The 24,322-nt window shown below is 26.8% G+C and overlaps 2 long non-coding RNA genes across 2 annotated transcripts in view; both read left to right on the top strand.

Annotated features, from left to right (window-relative positions):
- LOC126355126 (uncharacterized) overlaps positions 1-24,322 on the top strand; it is a 31,232-nt gene that overhangs the window by 593 nt on the left and 6,317 nt on the right. The window lies entirely within an intron of this gene.
- LOC126355116 (uncharacterized) lies at positions 6,536-22,799 on the top strand. Its single transcript, XR_007565447.1, has 2 exons — positions 6,536-7,058; positions 22,645-22,799. It is a non-coding gene; the product is annotated as an uncharacterized LOC126355116 (long non-coding RNA).

Genomic DNA, 24,322 nt, shown 5'->3' with positions numbered 1-24,322 from the left:
CATTTTATAATAAAACACCATTCCGAGGCATTCAATTTTACCCTATTAATCAAATTTTATTCTGAATTATAGTAGTTGTTGTATGCTTACTAACGTGAATTGGTAAACGACCTGTTGAAGAACCTTATATTATAACAGGTCAAATCTTAACAATTATTTACTTCACATATTTCTTAATTAATGTCCATGTTGCAAACGCATGAGATAAATTAATTAAGGAATAAAGTTAATTAGCTTAGGAAAAGCATATGTTTTGAAAACATAAAATTAGAAGTTTAACTCTTCTATTAACTTTTCTCAAAAAATTTCACTAAACAAATGAGATAAATAAAATCTTTAAACCAACAAAGAAAATAAAAAAATTCAAAGATAAAGGTAAAAAACTTTTTCAAGCTAAGTACATTAATTTATCATAACGGAACCGTGGTAATGTTCCACGAACCCAAATAAAACCAAAAGATATAATAGCAAGCTTAATAAAAAATATAAAAGAATAAAAATCACCGCCCAAAAAAATTAAAGCCAATAACATTCTTATGAAGACAATTCTAGTATATTAAGCTAAAAAAATTAAAGTAAAACCACCCGCACCATACTCAATATTAAGTCCTGAAATTAACTCAGATTCCCCTTCAGCAAAATCAAAAGGAGTACGATTAGTTTCAGCTAAGCAAGAAGCAAAACAAGCTAAAGCTAAAGGAAAAGAAATAATAATAAATCAACAATAAAGCTGATAGTTTATAAAATCAAACATATTAAAACTACCAATTAAAATAATTAAAGACAATAAAATTAAAGCTAAACTAACTTCATAAGAAATTGTTTGAGCAACAGAACGAAGAGAACCTAATAATGAATAATTTGAATTAGAAGATCAACCAGCAATTATAACAGTATAAACACCTAATCTAGTACAACATAAAAAAAATAAAAATCCATAAGAAAAAGAACACATATAAGTTAAATAAGGAAAAATTACTCAAACGGCTAAAGAAATCATTAAATTAAAAACAGGGGAAAAATAATAAAGTAGGTAATTAGATATAATAGGAATTGGTTGCTCCTTACAAATTAACTTAATAGCATCTCTAAATGGCTGAGGAATTCCAACAAAACCTACCTTATTTGGACCCTTTCGAATCTGAATATAACCTAAAACCTTACGCTCTAATAAAGTTAAAAAGGCAACACTAATTAAAACACAAATAACCAATAAAAGAAAATTCAAAATAAATATAAATAAATCATAAAGTATCAATACTATTTGTAGAAAAAATCTACATAAATGAATTCTAAATTCAACACATTAATCTGTCAAAATAGTAAATAAATTAATATTAATCAATATAACAAAAAATATTTTAACCATATGGTCCTTTCGTACTAATATGGATTAACAATCTTAGGATAGAAACCGACCTGGCTCACGCCGGTCTGAACTCAGATCATGTAAGAATTTAAAGGTCGAACAGACCTAATCATTGGGCTCCTGCACCCAAAATTTTTCTTAATCCAACATCGAGGTCGCAATCTGCTTTGTCGATACGCTGTTATCCCTAAGGTAACTTAATCTTATGATCATAAATTATGGATCAAAATAACAATCATAAATAAATGATATAATAATGAAGAGTTTATCTATTCTTCATGTCACCCCAACAAAACATCGTCATTAAATATAGAAAGACAAACAAAAAACTATATAAAAGTAAAATGTCAAGCTCTATAGGGTCTTCTCGTCCTAAAGAAGAATTTAAGCCTTTTGACTCAAAAGTTAAATTCAAAAATTTATTAAGAGACAGTTGATTTCTCGTCAAGCCATTCATTCCAGCCACTAATTAAGAGACTAATGATTATGCTACCTTTGCACGGTCAAAATACCGCGGCTCTTTAAAAATACGCTCAGTGAGCAGGCCAGACCTCAAAATATAAACAAGAGGACATGTTTTTGATAAACAGGCGGAAATCAATTTTGCCTAGTTCCTTATAATAAGTTCACAAGGTAAAAATTTCATACAAATAAATATACTAATTCTATCATTATTACAAAAATTTTAAAATTAAATTAATAATCTTAATAAAAAACCTAAAATATTTATAAAATCAAAATAAAAAATAATGAACTAAAACGTAATCTTAAAGATAGCTGGTTTAAAGCTTACTATTATATTTCTATAAAATAAATTATAGGTTATTAACTTCAAAGCTTATCCCTTAAAGAATAAATAAGTTAATATTTTTACTTAAAAAATTATATAAAAACAAATAACTTTAAAAAATTAAATTTTTTCTTAAGAAACTAGATATCTTGGGAAACGATTAACATCTCATTTCTATAAATAATTTAATAATAATTATGATACATTAACTATAAATTATTTATAAATCAACCCAAATCGAGACAAGTAAAATAAATACTAAAATTTTGATAAACCCTGATACAAAAGGTACAATAAATAAAATCTACTTAAAAAAATTTAAAATAATATTTCATAAAACACTTACATTACCAATAAACTATAATTTAAAAAATCAATTCTATAAAATATACTAAGACAAAAATACAATAAAATTATTTATATTAATAAACAAAAAATAAATATAATAAAATAAATAATCAAGATATCCTGATTTGCACAGAAAAATTTTCAGTGTAAATGAAACACTTTACTAATAAGTTATATCTTGAAACTCTTCCTAGATACACTTTCCAGTACATCTACTATGTTACGACTTATCTCATCTAAATTGAAGCTACTTTAAAATAAAATAGAATAATCAATAATGAGAGCGACGGGCGATGTGTACACATCTCAGAGCCAATATCAGTTAAATTAAATAAATTAAATTACTATCAAATCCACCTTCATTAACAGTATTTCACTATCAAATCCGTTATAAACAAAAATCTATTGTAACCCACCTCCTCTTAACTATAAGCTGCACCTTGACCTGAAATATTTTATAATTATAAATCTTGAGAATTATAACTCTAAAAAGATTCTCTGATAACGGAGATATACAAACAAATAAATTAAGTAGAGTAAATCGTGTATTATCAATCATGGGGTAGGTTCCTCTGAATGGAATGAGATACTGCCAAATTCTTTGGGTTTAAAGACCTTAACTAATAGTACCCTGGTAAATATAATTAACATTTAAAATAATAGGGTATCTAATCCTAGTTTATTATTTAAATTTCACAGATTCATAAAAAGGGCCACAAATAAATTTTAACATTTCACCTTACAAATTTATATTTCAACCCTAATAATATAAACAACTGTTTTAACCAATAATATTCACTTGTATCAATCGTATAACCGCGGCTGCTGGCACGAATTATGCCGATACTAAATCAATTGCTAAATCCAAAATCACTTGATAATTAAATCAAATTACTGCAAAAAGAACATTTAGTCTAACAAAACTTACATATAATACAAAGAAAAAGTGAATAAACAAGCAAGAATAAAACTTTTAAAAATAAAAAATAAGAAAATTTTAAATCTATTAATTCAGGAAAAAATAAAAGATTCAAATATTTAAAGAAAAAAAAAAGAAAAAACCACAAACATTAACAAAAAAAAAGAAACGCCCCTATGTATGACCACAACAACTTCTCTATTATATATAATTAAAGATTAATATGGAACATGTATAGCAATAAATGTATTATATTCTTTCTTATTTAATCTTTCTTTTCACTAATAAATAAAGAAAGATTAAATAATATAATAAATATATTTTATACAATTATGTAATTTAATATAATATGTTATTAATATGAATTCTTTTTTTATATTAAGTTAACTTTCATATATATTAGTTAAATAAACTAATTATAGATAATTTACATAAGTATATTATTATAATTAATACAATTATTTATATTAATTATAATATTTTATATTTAAATTAATAATTTTATTTATTATATCCAATTATAATAATATTAAATATTAAATTACATATTATTATATATATTATATTATAATAACCTATTTTAAGCTAAAAACATAAGTAGCTATAATCCTAGGTAAATAATTGCATTAAAATAATCAATTGATAATGGTAAGATGAACTTATAATACTTTAATTTCAATTAAATGTAATATATTAATATAAATTATTTATTATATATATATATATATAAAAAAATAAAATGAGCAGGATAAATTAATCCTAATTAAACAAAAAATACATAAAAGAATTTCAAAAAAAAACTTTCGATTTATATATTAAATAAATGAAGTGCCTGATTAAAGGGTTACCTTGATAGGGTAAATAAAGTAAATAAAATTACCTTCATTAAAATTACATAAGATAGAATTAAACTACCTCCTTTAGTATCAAAAACTAACGTGCATCATACACCTTAATGTAAAAAGGTAAGCTAAACAAGCTAATGGGTTCATACCCCATTTATAGAGGTATCAATCCTCTCCTTTTTAATGACCAACAACTCTACAAAACTTCTCTTCCTATCAACATTAATGATAGGAACGATCCTGTCCATTTCATCAAATTCCTGATTTGGGGTTTGAATAGGACTTGAGATCAACTTACTTTCATTTATTCCGCTCCTAACAAGAAATAAAAATATAATAATAAATGAATCATCAATTAAATATTTTATTGTCCAAGCAATAGCATCGACAATATTATTATTTTCAATTTTGCTGATTCAAATAAAATATCCCATGGGATGGGAAACAGAATTTATCCCATCAATAATAATTAGATGTAGACTATTATTAAAGATTGGAGCTGCACCTTTCCATTTCTGATTTCCAGAAGTTATAGGAGCATCAAGATGAAATAATTGTTTAACATTAATAACATGACAAAAAATCGCCCCAATAATGGTCGTATCTTATTGTATTCAATTAAGAACTTTTATTTGAACAATTATTATCTTAAGAATTATTATTGGGGCAATAGGAGGTTTAAATCAAACATCCTTACGACAACTTTTAGCATATTCATCAATCAGACATCTAGGTTGAATAATTAGATCATTAACAGTCAGAGAAAACATCTGAGAACTGTACTTCATTATTTACTCACTATTAAGATTAATTATAGTTTTATTATTTAAGCAAATAAATTTATTTTTCATAAATCAAATTTATTCAGCCAGAAATATAAAAACCGAAATTAAATTAATAATATTCTTATCTTTATTATCTTTAGGTGGACTACTACCATTCCTTGGATTCTTACCAAAATGAATTGTAATACAATCATTAATAGAAAACAATATAACAACTATTATAACTATTATAGTTGTATTAACTACAATTACACTCTACTACTATATACGTATTAGATTCTCAGCTCTAATTACATCATACACAGAAAATTCGTGATCTATAAAGATAAAGTCCCAAAAATCAAGAATCATTCTTCCTATAACAGTAATAATTTCAACAATAGGATTGATTTCAACATCAACCTTAATTTCATTATACTAAGGACTTAAGTTAATCAAACTAATAACCTTCAAAGTTATAATTAAAAGAATAATCTTTTAGGCCTTAGTAAAATTTTACACCTCTAGAATTGCAGTCTAGAATCATAATTGAATATAAGACCTAAATATGATAAGAGAGAAAACATCTCATAAGTAGATTTACAGTCTACCACCTAAAATTCAGCCATCTTAGCGCAAAAATGATTATTCTCAACAAACCATAAGGACATTGGTACTTTATACTTCATATTTGGAGCATGAGCAGGAATAGTAGGAACATCAATAAGAATACTTATTCGTGCTGAACTTGGCCAACCCGGATCTCTAATTGGGGATGACCAGATTTATAATGTTATTATTAAGGCTCACGCATTCGTAATAATTTTCTTTATAGTAATACCTATTATAATTGGTGGATTTGGTAATTGACTTGTTCCACTAATAATTGGTGCACCAGATATAGCATTTCCACGAATAAATAATATAAGTTGCACACGGGGGTGCATCTGTAGATCTAGCTATTTTTTCACTGCACTTAGCAGGTGTATCATCTATTCTTGGTGCAGTGAATTTCATTACAACAGCAATTAATATACGATCAGAAAGTATAACTTTAGATCAAACACCTTTATTTGTATGATCTGTAGCTATTACAGCATTACTTCTCCTTCTTTCACTTCCAGTTTTAGCAGGAGCTATTACTATATTATTAACAGATCGAAATTTAAATACATCATTCTTTGACCTCGACGATACTCTGACTACCCAGACGCATATACATCATGAAACGTAGTATCAAGAATTGGGTCTAGAATTTCTATTGTAGGAATCATTATATTCATTGTAATTATATGAGAAAGAATGATTACAAACCGAGCAATTATATTTAGAGCTAACATAAGAAGATCAACAGAATGACTACAAAATAACCCTCCTGCAGAACATAGTTACTCAGAATTACCATTAATCTCTAGATTCTAATATGGCAGATTAGTGCAGTAGATTTAAGCTCTACAAATAAAGGTTTGACCTTTTATTAGAAAATATTTATTAATGGCAACATGATCAAATTTATCTCTTCAAGATGGAGCTTCACCATTAATGGAGCAATTATCATTCTTTCATGATCATACTATGGTCGTATTATTATTAATTACAGTAATTGTAGGTTATGCCCTAAGTTATATATTATTTATTGCCTATACTAACCGTAATATACTTCATGGACATTTAATTGAAACAATCTGAACAGCTTTACCAGCAATTACATTAATTTTTATTGCCCTTCCATCATTACGACTATTATATTTACTTGATGATTCAGTAGATGCAATAATTACAATTAAAACCATTGGACGACAATGATATTGAAGATATGAATATTCAGATTTCATAGACGTAGAATTTGACACTTATATAACACCAGAACAAGACCTAGAAAATGATGGATTCCGACTACTAGATGTAGATAACCGAACAATCCTACCAATAAATACAGAAGTACGAGTATTAACAAGAGCATCAGATGTTCTACACTCATGAGCAGTTCCTGCATTAGGGGTTAAAATTGATGCAACGCCAGGTCGGTTAAATCAAGGAACTTTCACAATAAATCGACCTGGATTATTCTTTGGACAATGCTCAGAAATCTGTGGAGCAAACCACAGATTTATACCAATTGTAATTGAAAGAACTTCAGTAAATTTATTTATTAAGTGATTATCTAAGATAATTTAAGGAGTTAGTTAAAATAAATAACATTAGAGTGTCAATCTAAAGTAACTAAAAAAAATTAGTACACCTTGAAATTCATCAGATGACTGAAAGTAAGTAATGGTCTCTTAAACCAAATAATAGTAAATTAACGACTACTTCTGATGGGGAAATTATATCCAAATCCCTCAAATATCCCCTCTTATATGATTCTCACTATTCATTATATTTTCAGCTACATTAATCTTGTTTAATCAAATAAACTTCTTCTCATTTATACCTAACCTTATTAAAAGAGCAGAAAAAGGAACAATTGAAATAAAAAACTTAAATTGAAAATGATAACAAATCTATTCTCAACATTTGACCCATCAACTAACATCTTTAATTTATCATTAAATTGAACTAGAACATTTCTAGGACTATTATTAATCCCATCACTATTTTGACTTACACCATCACGAATTAACATTATCTGAAATAAACTAAATTTAACCTTACATAATGAATTTAAAACACTTCTTGGACCAAAATCATTTAATGGAACAACATTCATTTTCATCTCAATTTTTATTATAATATTATTTAACAATTTCATAGGATTATTCCCTTATATTTTTACTAGAACAAGACATTTAGCATTAACATTTGCAATTGCCCTACCTATATGGCTAAGTTTTATATTATTTGGATGAATTAACCATACTAATCATATATTTACACACCTTGTACCACAAGGTACACCGCCTGCATTAATATCATTTATAGTACTAATTGAAACAATTAGTAATGTTATTCGACCAGGTACATTAGCAGTACGGTTGGCAGCAAATATAATTGCAGGACACTTATTATTAACCTTATTAGGTAACACAGGACCATCTATAGCAATAAACTTAATCTCATTACTAATTATTGGACAAATACTTCTATTAATTCTAGAATCAGCAGTAGCAATAATTCAAGCCTATGTTTTCTCAATTCTAAGAACTCTATATTCTAGAGAAGTATATTAAACCTATGTTAACAACTCACTCAAACCACCCATTCCACCTAGTAGACTATAGACCTTGACCATTAACAGGAGCAATTGGAGCAATAGTCCTAGTATCAGGACTAGCAAAATGATTCCACCTATTTAATATTAACTTATTCATAATTGGATTTGGAATTACCCTACTAACTATAATTCAATGATGACGAGATGTAGTACGAGAAGGAACATATCAAGGATTACATACAGGATTTGTATCAATTGGATTACGATGAGGAATAATTTTATTTATTGCATCAGAGGTATTATTTTTCGTTTCTTTTTTTTGAGCATTCTTTAGAAGAAGATTAGCACCAACAATTGAACTAGGAATACTATGACCTCCAATAGGAATTCAACCCTTTAACCCTATACAAATTCCATTACTTAATACAGCTATTCTTTTAGCATCAGGAGTAACAGTAACATGAGCACATCATAGTTTAATGGAATCTAATCATACTCAAGCACTACAAGGATTATTCTTCACAGTGTTATTGGGACTATACTTTACAATACTTGAAGCATATGAATATTGAGAAGCACCTTTTACCATTGCAGATGCAGTTTATGGATCAACATTCTTTGTTGCAAAAGGATTCCATGGTTTACACGTAATTATTGGAACAATCTTTTTATCAACATGTCTACTTCGACACTCAATAAATCAATTTTCACCAAGACATCACTTTGGATTTGAAGCAGCAGCATGATACTGACACTTCGTAGACGTAGTATGATTATTCTTATATATCTCTATTTATTGATGAGGTAGATAATTGTTTTTCTAGTATAAATAGTACATTTGACTTCCAATCAGAAAGCTTGATATAAATCAAGAAAAACAATTCTAATTCTATCAACAAGAGTTTTCATTAGATTTATTATTCCAATAATTGTTATAATCCTGGCAACAACACTATCAAAAAAATTAATTAATGATCGAGAAAAAAGATCACCATTTGAATGTGGGTTTGATCCAAAAAGATCAGCACGAATACCATTCTCAATACGATTCTTCCTAATCGCAGTAATCTTTTTAATTTTTGATGTAGAAATTGCACTAATTCTACCAATTGTAATTATTTTTAAAACTTCAGACATTATAATCTGAACTGTATCAACAATATTTTTTATTCTAGTTCTATTAGGAGGACTATACCATGAATGAAACCAAGGAGCATTACAATGAGCAGAATAAAGGGTTGTAGTTAAATATAACATTTGGGTTACTTCAAAAAGTATTGATATTATCAATCAACCTTAAATAGAATAAGAAGCGAAATATTGCAGTCAGTTTCGACCTGGAAGATTGGTATGTACTACCCTTATTCTTATTAATTGAAGCCAAAAAGAGGCGTATTACTGTTAATAATATAATTGAACTATAATAGTTCCAATTAAGGAAATGTAAAGCCAATATGAAAGCTGCTAACTTTTTATATTAGCGGTTAAACTCCGTTAACATTTCTAAAATTTATATAGTTTAAATAAAACATTACATTTTCACTGTAAAAATAATATATCTATATTTATAAATACTTAAAAGTAAAAATACTTCCTTAACATCTTCAGTGTCACGCTCTAATTATAAGCTATTTAAGTAAACGAAAAACAATATTACCAAAATAAATATTCAAAAAATAAAAGTTAAAAGATAAATCTTGACATTAGAATCATATCAACCTTGAATATAACCAATTAAATAAATAAATAATCTATATAAACCTTGACCACCAAGTAATTCACCTCAACCATAATCAAATGACTTAGATGAATAATAACCTATTTTTAAAGGAATATATCTAATAAACTTAGTTGAAAGAAAAGGTATAAATCATATAGAACCAGCAAATCTAACAAAAGAAAGTATACTTAAAGAAAATAAATTAAGAGAAAAATCAAAATTAGAAATAAGATAACCTAAATAAGCACCTAAAATAACAACTGTAATAGTTAAAAACTTTAAATAATAAGGTAAAGCAATCACATGAGGAATAGGAAAAATTAATCAAGATAAAAGACTACCACCAAAAACAGCAACAAACAATAGACCAATTATTCCAAATGAAATATAATAACCCTTATCATCAAAAGAAAATCTAGAATAAAAATTATTATCACCAGATATTGAATAATAAAACAAACGAAAAGAATAAGAAGCAGTTAAACCAGTAGAAAAAAAATAAAGAAAAAAAATTAAACAATTAATTCATCTTAAACAAACCATCTCAAGAATTAAATCCTTGGAATAAAATCCCGCTAAAAAAGGTATTCCACACAAAGATAAACTAGAAACATTAAAACAAACTGAAGTTAAAGGTATGAAATTAACAATTGATCCTATAAAACGAATATCCTGAGAATCCTTCAAATTATGAATTATTGAACCTGCACATATAAATAATAATGCCTTAAATATAGCATGAGCCAATAAATGAAAAAATGCATGCTTTGGATAACCTATAGCCAAAATTCTTATTATTAAACCAAGTTGTCTTAAAGTAGAAAGAGCAATAATCTTCTTTAAATCAAACTCAAAATTAGCGCCCAATCCAGCCATAAATATAGTTATACAACCAATTAAAAGTAAAAATCAACCACAATTATAAGTATCCAATATTGGTCTAAAACGAATTAATAAATAAACACCAGCAGTAACAAGAGTAGAAGAATGAACTAAAGCAGAAACAGGAGTAGGAGCTGCTATAGCAGCAGGAAGTCATGAAGAGAAAGGAATCTGAGCTCTCTTAGTTATAGCTGCTAAAACAATTAATATAGTAATGAGCTTTATTTCAAAAGAATTAGAAATAAAATCATAATAATAAATATAATTTCAACCACCAAAATCTAACATTCATGCAATAGAAATTAAAATAGCAACATCACCAATACGATTAGAAAGTGCAGTTAATATACCAGCACTATAAGATTTTACATTTTGATAATAAATAACTAAACAATAAGAAACTAAACCTAAACCATCTCAACCTAATAAAATTCTAATTAAATTAGGACTAATAATTAAAAAACCTATAGAAAGAATAAATATTAAAACAATAATAATAAAACGATTTATATTCTTTTCATCAGATATATAATCCTCTCTATAATACATAACCAAAGAAGAAATATATATAACAAAAGATATAAAAATAAGAGATATTCAATCCAAAATTAAAGTTATAACAACTATAGAACCATTTAAATTGAAAAGCTCTCACTCAACAAAAACTCTATAATCAATTATAAAATAATAAATACCTAAAATAAAAATTATAGTTCTCCAAATAAACAAAGAAAAAAAACTCAAAGAACAAATAGAAAATAAATTCTCGGCCTAAGATGAAAAACTTCATATCATTGATTCCACAAAACAATATTTTTAATTAAAATACTTAAGCAAACTAAACAAAGAAATATTCACCCTTTAAACAGAGAATATTTAAAGGCAATCAATGTACAAGTAAAAGATGATATTCACGAAAATAACCAAGAGAACAAGTATAAACACCAGAATAATAATTTCCATGCTGAGTATAAGAATATATATACAAAGTATAAACAGCTCTAAAAAAAGATAAAAAAATCAAAGCAAAGAATCTAAAAGAAGATCAAGATATAATTCTATTTAATAATCTAATTTCACCTACCAAATTTAAAGAAGGAGGAGCAGCCATATTTGATGATCTTAAAAGAAATCATCATAAACCATTCTTGGCATCAAATTAATTATACCCTTGTTAATTAATAATCTTCGTCTACCTATACGTTCATAAATAATATTAGATAAACAAAATAAACCAGAAGTACATAAACCATGACCAACCATTAGAGAAAGAGAACCTACACAACCTCATCAATTCATCAATCCACCAATAACCATTCTTATATGAGCAACAGAAGAATATGCAATTACAGTCTTTAAATCAACCTGACGAAAACAAATAAATCTTACAATAACACCCCCAGATAAACCTAAAGACAATCAAAAATAATTAAACTTTAAACCCAAATAAGAAATAACCTTTATAACACGAAAAATACCATAACCACCTAACTTTAATAAAACACCAGCAAGAATTATTCTACCTGAAATAGGGGCCTCTACATGAGCCTTAGGAAGTCATAAATGAACCAAAAACATAGGTATCTTAACTAAAAAAGCCAAAATTATAAATACATAAAACATAAAATAATAAGAACCAAAATCAACCAATAAAGGAAAATATAAAGTATTAGAAAAATCATAAACCTTAAATAAAACTAATAATAAAGGTAATCTAGCAACCAAAGTATAAAAAATTAAATAAACACCAGCCTGCAAACGCTCAGGTTGATAACCCCAACCCAAAATTAAAAGTAAAGTAGCAACTAATCTAGCCTCAAAAAAATATAAAAAGAAAGAAGACTTAATCTAGCAAATGAACAATAAAGCATAATTATTAAAATCAAAACCATAAAAACAAAAAAATTAGAATGATATGAACTTAAATAAACTGAACCTCTAGCAGTGATTATTAAAGAACAAATCCAAAAACTAAGTAAAATTAAACTAAAAGAAAAATAATCAATACCAAAATAATATCTAATTATATTCAAATCAGCATATGAATAAACACAAATTATAAAAACAAAACCCGACAGAAACATTAAAGAATGAACCAACCATCAACAATTATTTAATAAACAAAGAGGGATCAAAAAAATAGTTATAAATAAATACTTTAACATAAAGATAAACCAAAAGAATTAAAAAAATCATTACCATGAGAACGAATTATTGAAACTAAAATAGAAAGACCTAAAGCACCCTCACAAACAGAAAAAACTAAAAAAATAACAGGAAAAAAATAATCATAATCAAACTCAATAAGAAAAACAATAACTAACATTAATAAAGAAAGAACAATATATTCTAATCTCAAAAGAACCATTAATAAATGTTTACGTTTAGAAGAAGAAACATAAACACCAGCAAAATAAATCAATAAAGAAGTAAAAATAGAGAATACAAACATTAGTTTTAATAGTTTAAAAAAAACGCCGGTCTTGTAAACCGGAAATAAGTCCAGCCCCCACTTTTAAAACTTCAGAGGTGGAAAAGCTTCCATCATCGGTCCCCAAAACCGGTATTTTAAATAAACTAACCCCTGAAATGATCAAAATAATAATTATATCATTATCAAATGTAATAAATATTAATTTTATTAAATTAAGACACCCAATATCAATAATGCTTTTTATTATCCTTCAAACCTTCCTAGTTGGATTAATAACAGGAACAATAATAGAAAGATATTGATTATCATATATTTTATTTTTAACATTTCTTGGTGGTATACTAGTATTATTTATTTACATTACAAGAATTGCATCAAACGAAATATTTCAGCCTAAATCAATCACTATAATTATTACATTAATAATGTGAGTATTTATCATATTAATATTAATTATTCTAGATATATCTATATTTATAGACTTTTTCAAAAACACCGAAACTATAAATATTGATAATTCAATCAATTATCAAGAAATAACAATATCTTTAGAAAAATTATATAATAGACCAACATTCATTATTACAATAATAATAATAATTTAATTATTTTTAGCACTACTAGCAGTTATAAAATCACCAATATTAATCAGGGACCTATTCGTAAAATAAGATAATTACTAATGAATAAACCCTTACGATTAAGACATCCTTTAATTAAAATTATTAATAACTCTTTAATTGACTTACCTGCCCCAACAAATATTTCATTTTGATGAAATTTTGGATCCCTATTAGGGTTATGTTTGGTAATTCAAATCGTAACTGGACTATTTTTAGCTATACATTATACATCAAATATTGAAATAGCATTCAGTAGTGTAGTACACATCTGCCGAGACGTAAATAATGGTGGAATTATCCGAACCTTACACAAAATGGAGCATCTATATTTTTTATTTGTATTTACTTACATGTAGGACGGGGAATTTACTATGGATATTATATATATATATATACATACCTGAATAATTGGTACAGTGATTTTATTTTTAGTTATAGCAACTGCATTTATAGGATATGTCTTACCCTGAGGCCAAATATCTTTTTGAGGTGCAACAGTCATTACTAATTTATTATCAGCAATCCCATACTTAGGAACAGATTTAGTCCAATGAGTATGAGGAGGATTCGCTGTTGATAATGCAACATTAAATCGATTCTTCACATTCCATTTTGTATTACCATTTATTATTGCTGCTATAGCAGCAATTCATTTATTTTTTCTTCACCAAACAGGATCTAATAATCCTCTTGGACTAAATGGAGATATTGAAAAAATTCCATTCCATCCATACTTTACCTTTAAGGATTCTATTACATTTGTAATAATAACATCATTATTAATTATACTATGTTTAATTAATCCTTACCTATTAGGAGATCCAGATAACTTTGTACCTGCCAACCCATTAGTAACACCAGTTCACATTCAACCAGAATGATATTTCCTATTTGCATATGCAATTCTACGATCTATCCCTAATAAGTTAGGAGGTGTTATTGCATTATTTTTATCAATTAGAATCTTAATAATTTTACCATTTTATAATAAAACACCATTCCGAGGCATTCAATTTTACCCTATTAATCAAATTTTATTCTGAATTATAGTAGTTGTTGTATGCTTACTAACGTGAATTGGTAAACGACCTGTTGAAGAACCTTATATTATAACAGGTCAAATCTTAATAATTATTTACTTCACATATTTCTTAATTAATGTCCATGTCGCAAATGCATGAGATAAATTAATTAAGGAATAAAGTTAATTAGCTTAGGAAAAGCATATGTTTTGAAAACATAAAATTAGAAGTTTAACTCTTCTATTAACTTTTCTCAAAAAATTTCACTAAACAAATGAGAGAAAATAAAATCTTTAAACCAACAAAGAAAATAAAAAAATTCAAAGATAAAGGTAAAAAACTTTTTCAAGCTAAGTACATTAATTTATCATAACGGAACCGTGGTAATGTTCCACGAACCCAAATAAAACCAAAAGATATAATAGCAAGCTTAATAAAAAATATAAAAGAATAAAAATCACCACCCAAAAAAATTAAAGCCAATAACATTCTTATGAAGACAATTCTAGTATATTCAGCTAAAAAAATTAAAGTAAAACCACCCGCACCATACTCAATATTAAATCCTGAAACTAACTCAGATTCCCCTTCAGCAAAATCAAAAGGAGTACGATTAGTTTCAGCTAAGCAAGAAGCAAAACTAGCTAAAGCTAAAGGAAAAGAAATAATAATAAATCAACAATAAAGCTGATAGTTTATAAAATCAAACATATTAAAACTACCAATTAAAATAATTAAAGACAATAAAATTAAAGCTAAACTAACTTCATAAGAAATTGTTTGAGCAACAGAACGAAGAGAACCTAATAATGAATAATTTGAATTAGAAGATCAACCAGCAATTATAACAGTATAAACACCTAATCTAGTACAACATAAAAAAAATAAAAATCCATAAGAAAAAGAACACATATAAGTTAAATAAGGAAAAATTACTCAAACGGCTAAAGAAATCATTAAATTAAAAACAGGGGAAAAATAATAAAGTAGGTAATTAGATATAATAGGAATTGGTTGCTCCTTACAAATTAACTTAATAGCATCTCTAAATGGCTGAGGAATTCCAACAAAACCTACCTTATTTGGACCCTTTCGAATCTGAATATAACCTAAAACCTTACGCTCTAATAAAGTTAAAAAGGCAACACTAATTAAAACACAAATAACCAATAAAAGAAAATTCAAAATAAATATAAATAAATCATAAAGTATCAATACTATTTGTAGAAAAAATCTACATAAATGAATTCTAAATTCAACACATTAATCTGTCAAAATAGTAAATAAATTAATATTAATCAATATAACAAAAAATATTTTAACCATATGGTCCTTTCGTACTAATATGGATTAACAATCTTAGGATAGAAACCGACCTGGCTCACGCCGGTCTGAACTCAGATCATGTAAGAATTTAAAGGTCGAACAGACCTAATCATTGGGCTCCTGCACCCAAAATTTTTCTTAATCCAACATCGAGGTCGCAATCTGCTTTGTCGATACGCTGTTATCCCTAAGGTAACTTAATCTTATGATCATAAATTATGGATCAAAATAACAAACATAAATAAATGATATAATAATGAAGAGTTTATCTATTCTTCATGTCACCCCAACAAAACATCATCATTAAATATAGAAAGACAAACAAAAAACTATATAAAAGTAAAATGTCAAGCTCTATAGGGTCTTCTCGTCCTAAAGAAGAATTTAAGCCTTTTGACTCAAAAGTTAAATTCAAAAATTTATTAAGAGACAGTTGATTTCTCGTCAAGCCATTCATTCCAGCCACTAATTAAGAGACTAATGATTATGCTACCTTTGCACGGTCAAAATACCGCGGCTCTTTAAAAATACGCTCAGTGAGCAGGCCAGACCTCAAAATATAAACAAGAGGACATGTTTTTGATAAACAGGCGGAAATCAATTTTGCCTAGTTCCTTATAATAAGTTCACAAGGTAAAAATTTCATACAAATAAATATACTAATTCTATCATTATTACAAAAATTTTAAAATTAAATTAATAATCTTAATAAAAAACCTAAAATATTTATAAAATCAAAATAAAAAATAATGAACTAAAACGTAATCTTAAAGATAGCTGGTTTAAAGCTTACTATTATATTTCTATAAAATAAATTATAGGTTATTAACTTCAAAGCTTATCCCTTAAAGAATAAATAAGTTAATATTTTTACTTAAAAAATTAAATACAAACAAATAACTTTAAAAAATTAAATTTTTTCTTAAGAAACTAGATATCTTGGGAAACGATTAACATCTCATTTCTATAAATAATTTAATAATAATTATGATACATTAACTATAAATTATTTATAAATCAACCCAAATCGAGACAAGTAAAATAAATACTAAAATTTTGATAAACCCTGATACAAAAGGTACAATAAATAAAATCTACTTAAAAAAATTTAAAATAATATTTCATAAAACACATACATTACCAATAAACTATAATTTAAAAAATCAATTCTATAAAATATACTAAGACAAAAATACAATAAAATTATTTATATTAAATAATTAAATAAACAAAAAATAAATATAATAAAATAAATAATCAAGATATCCTGATTTGCACAGAAAAATTTTCAGTGTAAATGAAACACTTTACTAATAAGTTATATCTTGAAACTCTTCCTAGATACACTTTCCAGTACATCTACTATGTTACGACTTATCTCATCTAAATTGAAGCTACTTTAAAATAAAATAGAATAATCAATAATGAGAGCGACGGGCGATGTGTACACATCTCAGAGCCAATATCAGTTAAATTAAATAAATTAAATTACTATCAAATCCACCTTCATTAACAGTATTTCACTATCAAATCCGTTATAAACAAAAATCTATTGTAACCCACCTCCTCTTAACTATAAGCTGCACCTTGACCTGAAATATTTTATAATTATAAATCTTGAGAATTATAACTCTAAAAAGATTCTCTGATAACGGAGATATACAAACAAATTAAGTAGAGTAAATCGTGTATTATCAATCATGGGGTAGGTTCCTCTGAATGGAATGAGATACCGCCAAATTCTTTGGGTTTAAAGACCTTAACTAATAGTACCCTGGTAAATATAATTAACATTTAAAATAATAGGGTATCTAATCCTAGTTTATTATTTAAATTTCACAGATTCATAAAAAGGGCCACAAATAAATTTTAACATTTCACCTTACAAATTTATATTTCAACCCTAATAATATAAACAACTGTTTTAACCAATAATATTCACTTGTATCAATCGTATAACTGCGGCTGCTGGCACGAATTATGCCGAAACTAAATCAATTGCTAAATCCAAAATCACTTGATAATTAAATCAAATTACTGCAAAAAGAAAATTTAGTCTAACAAAACTTACATATAATACAAAGAAAAAGTGAATAAACAAGCAAGAATAAAACTTTTAAAAATAAAAAATAAGAAAATTTTAAATCTATTATTTCAGGAAAAAATAAAAGATTCAAATATTTAAAGAAAAAAAAAGGAAAAAACCTCAATCATTAACAAAAAAAAAGAAACGCCCCTATGTATGACCACAACAACTTCTCTATTATATATAATTAAAGATTAATATGGAACATGTATAGCAATAAATGTATTATATTCTTTCTTATTTAATCTTTCTTTTCACTAATAAATAAATAAAGATTAAATAATATAATAAATATATTTTATACAATTATGTAATTTAATATAATATGTTATTAATATGAATTCTTTTTTTATATTAAGTTAACTTTCATATATATTAGTTAAATAATCTAATTATAGATAATTTACATAATTATATTATTATAATTAATATAATTATTTATATTAATTATAATAATTTATATTTAAATTAATAATTTTATTTATTATATCCAATTATAATAATATTAAATATTAAATTACATATTATTATATATATTATATTATAATAACCTATTTTAAGCTAAAAACATAAGTAGCTATAATCCTAGGTAAATAATTGCATTAAAATAATCAATTGATAATGGTAAGATGAACTTATAATACTTTAATTTCAATTAAATGTAATATATTAATATAAATTATTTATTATATATATATATATATATATAAAAAATAAAATGAGCAGGATAAATTAATCCTAATTAAACAAAATATTACATAAAAGAATTTCAAAAAAAAACTTTCGATTTATATATTAAATAAATGAAGTGCCTGATTAAAGGGTTACCTTGATAGGGTAAATAAAGTAAATAAAATTACCTTCATTAAAATTACATAAGATAGAATTAAACTACCTCCTTTAGTATCAAAATCTAACGTGCATCATACACCTTAATGTAAAAAGGTAAGCTAAACAAGCTAATGGGTTCATACCCCATTTATAGAGGTATCAATCCTCTCCTTTTTAATGACCAACAACTCTACAAAACTTCTCTTCCTATCAACATTAATGATAGGAACGATCCTGTCCATTTCATCAAATTCCTGATTTGGGGTTTGAATAGGACTTGAGATCAACTTACTTTCATTTATTCCGCTCCTAACAAGAAATAAAAATATAATAATAAATGAATCATCAATTAAATATTTTATTGTCCAAGCAATAGCATCGACAATATTATTATTTTCAATTTTGCTGATTCAAATAAAATATCCCATGGGATGGGAAACAGAATTTATCCCATCAATAATAATTAGATCTAGACTATTATTAAAGATTGGAGCTGCACCTTTCCATTTCTGATTTCCAGAAGTTATAGGAGCATCAAGATGAAATAATTGTTTAACATTAATAACATGACAAAAAATCGCCCCAATAATGGTCTTATCTTATTGTATTCAATTAAGAACTTTTATTTGAACAATTATTATCTTAAGAATTATTATTGGGGCAATAGGAGGTTTAAATCAAACATCCTTACGACAACTTTTAGCATATTCATCAATCAGACATCTAGGTTGAATAATTAGATCATTAACAGTCAGAGAAAACATCTGAGAACTATACTTCATTATTTACTCACTATTAAGATTAATTATAGTTTTATTATTTAAGCAAATAAATTTATTTTTCATAAATCAAATTTATTCAGCCAGAAATATAAAAACCGAAATTAAATTCATAATATTCTTATCTTTATTATCTTTAGGTGGACTACCACCATTCCTTGGATTCTTACCAAAATGAATTGTAATACAATCATTAATAGAAAACAATATAACAACTATTATAACTATTATAGTTGTATTAACTACAATTACACTCTACTACTATATACGTATTAGATTCTCAGCTCTAATTATATCATACACAGAAAATTCGTGATCTATAAAGATAAAGTCCCAAAAATCAAGAATCATTCTTCCTATAACAGTAATAATTTCAACAATAGGATTGATTTCAACATCAACCTTAATTTCATTATACTAAGGACTTAAGTTAATCAAACTAATAACCTTCAAAGTTATAATTAAAAGAATAATCTTTTAGGCCTTAGTAAAATTTTACACCTCTAGAATTGCAGTCTAGAATCATAATTGAATATAAGACCTAAATATGATAAGAGAGAAAACATCTCATAAGTAGATTTACAGTCTACCACCTAAAATTCAGCCATCTTAGCGCAAAAATGATTATTCTCAACAAACCATAAGGACATTGGTACTTTATACTTCATATTTGGAGCATGAGCAGGAATAGTAGGAACATCAATAAGAATACTTATTCGTGCTGAACTTGGCCAACCCGGATCTCTAATTGGGGATGACCAGATTTATAATGTTATTATTACAGCTCACGCATTCGTAATAATTTTCTTTATAGTAATACCTATTATAATTGGTGGATTTGGTAATTGACTTGTTCCACTAATAATTGGTGCACCAGATATAGCATTTCCACGAATAAATAATATAAGTTTTTGATTACTACCACCTTCACTAACCCTTGTTCTTACATCTTCTATAGTAGATAATGGTGCTGGTACAGGATGAACAGTTTACCCTCCTCTAGCAGGAGCTATTGCACATGGGGGTGCATCTGTAGATCTAGCTATTTTTTCACTGCACTTAGCAGGTGTATCATCTACTCTTGGTGCAGTGAATTTCATTACAACAGCAATTAATATACGATCAGAAAGTATAACTTTAGATCAAACACCTTTATTTGTATGATCTGTAGCTATTACAGCATTACTTCTCCTTCTTTCACTTCCAGTTTTAGCAGGAGCTATTACTATATTATTAACAGATCGAAATTTAAATACATCATTCTTTGACCCTGCAGGAGGGGGTGACCCAATTCTATATCAACATCTATTTTGATTCTTTGGACACCCAGAAGTTTATATTTTAATTCTACCGGGGTTCGGAATTATTTCACATATTGTATGTCAAGAAAGAGGAAAAATTGAATCATTTGGAACATTAGGTATAATTTATGCTATACTATCAATTGGACTAATAGGATTTATTGTATGAGCACATCATATATTTACAGTAGGAATGGATGTTGACACACGAGCATATTTTACATCAGCAACAATAATTATTGCTGTACCTACAGGAATTAAGGTATTTAGATGATTAGCTACATTATATGGAACTAAATTCAAGTTCAATCCACCATTATTATGAGCTCTAGGATTTATTTTCCTATTTACAATTGGTGGATTAACAGGATTAGTATTAGCAGATTCATCACTTGATATTGTATTACATGATACATATTATGTAGTAGCCCACTTTCATTATGTATTATCTATAGGAGCAGTATTTGCAATTATAGGAGGTGTCATTCAATGATATCCACTATTTACAGGATTAACTATAAATAATACATGATTAAAAATCCAATTTACAATTATATTCATTGGAGTAAATTTAACATTCTTTCCTCAACACTTCCTAGGATTAGCAGGAATACCTCGACGATACTCTGACTACCCAGACGCATATACATCATGAAACGTAGTATCCAGAATAGGGTCTACAATTTCTATTGTAGGAATCATTATATTCATTGTAATTATATGAGAAAGAATGATTACAAACCGAGCAATTATATTTAGAGCTAACATAAGAAGATCAACAGAATGACTACAAAATAACCCTCCTGCAGAACATAGTTACTCAGAATTACCATTAATCTCTAGATTCTAATATGGCAGATTAGTGCAGTAGATTTAAGCTCTACAAATAAAGGTTTGACCTTTTATTAGAAAATATTTATTAATGGCAACATGATCAAATTTATCTCTTCAAGATGGAGCTTCACCATTAATGGAGCAATTATCATTCTTTCATGATCATACTATGGTCGTATTATTATTAATTACAGTAATTGTAGGTTATGCCCTAAGTTATATATTATTTATTGCCTATACTAACCGTAATATACTTCATGGACATTTAATTGAAACAATCTGAACAGCTTTACCAGCAATTACATTAATTTTTATTGCCCTTCCATCAGTACGACTGTTATATTTACTTGATGATTCAGTAGATGCAATAATTACAATTAAAACCATTGGACGACAATGATATTGAAGATATGAATATTCAGACTTCATAGACGTAGAATTTGACACTTATATAACACCAGAACAAGACCTAGAAAATGATGGATTCCGACTACTAGATGTAGATAACCGAACAATCCTACCAATAAATACAGAAGTACGAGTATTAACAAGAGCATCAGATGTTCTACACTCATGAGCAGTTCCTGCATTAGGGGTTAAAATTCATGCAACGCCAGGTCGGTTAAATCAAGGAACATTCACAATAAATCGACCTGGATTATTCTTTGGACAATGCTCAGAAATCTGTGGAGCAAACCACAGATTTATACCAATTGTAATTGAAAGAACTTCAGTAAATTTATTTATTAAGTGATTATCTAAGATAATTTAAGGAGTTAGTTAAAATAAATAACATTAGAGTGTCAATCTAAAGTAACTAAAAAAAATTAGTACACCTTGAAATTCATCAGATGACTGAAAGTAAGTAATGGTCTCTTAAACCAAATCATAGTAAATTAACGACTACTTCTGATGGGGAAATTATATCCAAATCCCTCAAATATCCCCTCTTATATGATTCTCACTATTCATTATATTTTCAGCTACATTAATCTTGTTTAATCAAATAAACGTCTTCTCATTTAAACCTAACCTTATTAAAAGAGCAGAAAAAGGAACAATTGAAATAAAAAACTTAAATTGAAAATGATAACAAATCTATTCTCAACATTTGACCCATCAACTAACATCTTTAATTTATCATTAAATTGAACTAGACCATTTCTAGGACTATTATTAATCCCATCACTATTTTGACTTACACCATCACGAATTAACATTATCTGAAATAAACTAAATTTAACCTTACATAATGAATTTAAAACACTTCTTGGACCAAAATCATTTAATGGAACAACATTCATTTTCATCTCAATTTTTATTATAATATTATTTAACAATTTCATAGGATTATTCCCTTATATTTTTACTAGAACAAGACATTTAGCATTAACATTTGCAATTGCCCTACCTATATGGCTAAGATTTATATTATTTGGATGAATTAACCATACTAAACATATATTTACACACCTTGTACCACAAGGTACACCGCCTGCATTAATATCATTTATAGTACTAATGGAAACAATTAGTAATGTTATTCGACCAGGTACATTAGCAGTACGGTTGGCAGCAAATATAATTGCAGGACACTTATTATTAACCTTATTAGGAAACACAGGACCATCTATAGCAATAAACTTAATCTCATTACTAATTATTGGACAAATACTTCTATTAATTCTAGAATCAGCAGTAGCAATAATTCAAGCCTATGTTTTCTCAATTCTAAGAACTCTATATTCTAGAGAAGTATATTAAACCTATGTTAACAACTCACTCAAACCACCCATTCCACTTAGTAGACTATAGACCTTGACCATTAACAGGAGCAATTGGAGCAATAGTCCTAGTATCAGGACTAGCAAAATGATTCCACCTATTTAATATTAACTTATTCATAATTGGATTTGGAATTACCCTACTAACTATAATTCAATGATGACGAGATGTAGTACGAGAAGGAACATATCAAGGATTACATACAGGATTTGTATCAATTGGATTACGATGAGGAATAATTTTATTTATTGCATCAGAGGTATTATTTTTCGTTTCTTTTTTTTGAGCATTCTTTAGAAGAAGATTAGCACCAACAATTGAACTAGGAATACTATGACCTCCAATAGGAATTCAACCCTTTAACCCTATACAAATTCCATTACTTAATACAGCTATTCTTTTAGCATCAGGAGTAACAGTAACATGAGCACATCATAGTTTAATGGAATCTAATCATACTCAAGCACTACAAGGATTATTCTTCACAGTGTTATTGGGACTATACTTTAC

Source organism: Schistocerca gregaria, chromosome 3 (assembly GCF_023897955.1).
Source record: "Schistocerca gregaria isolate iqSchGreg1 chromosome 3, iqSchGreg1.2, whole genome shotgun sequence".
Taxonomy (NCBI): Eukaryota; Metazoa; Arthropoda; class Insecta; order Orthoptera; family Acrididae; genus Schistocerca; species Schistocerca gregaria.
The sequence above is the reverse complement of the archived record's forward strand: the minus strand, read 5'-3'. Positions and strand labels throughout refer to the sequence as shown.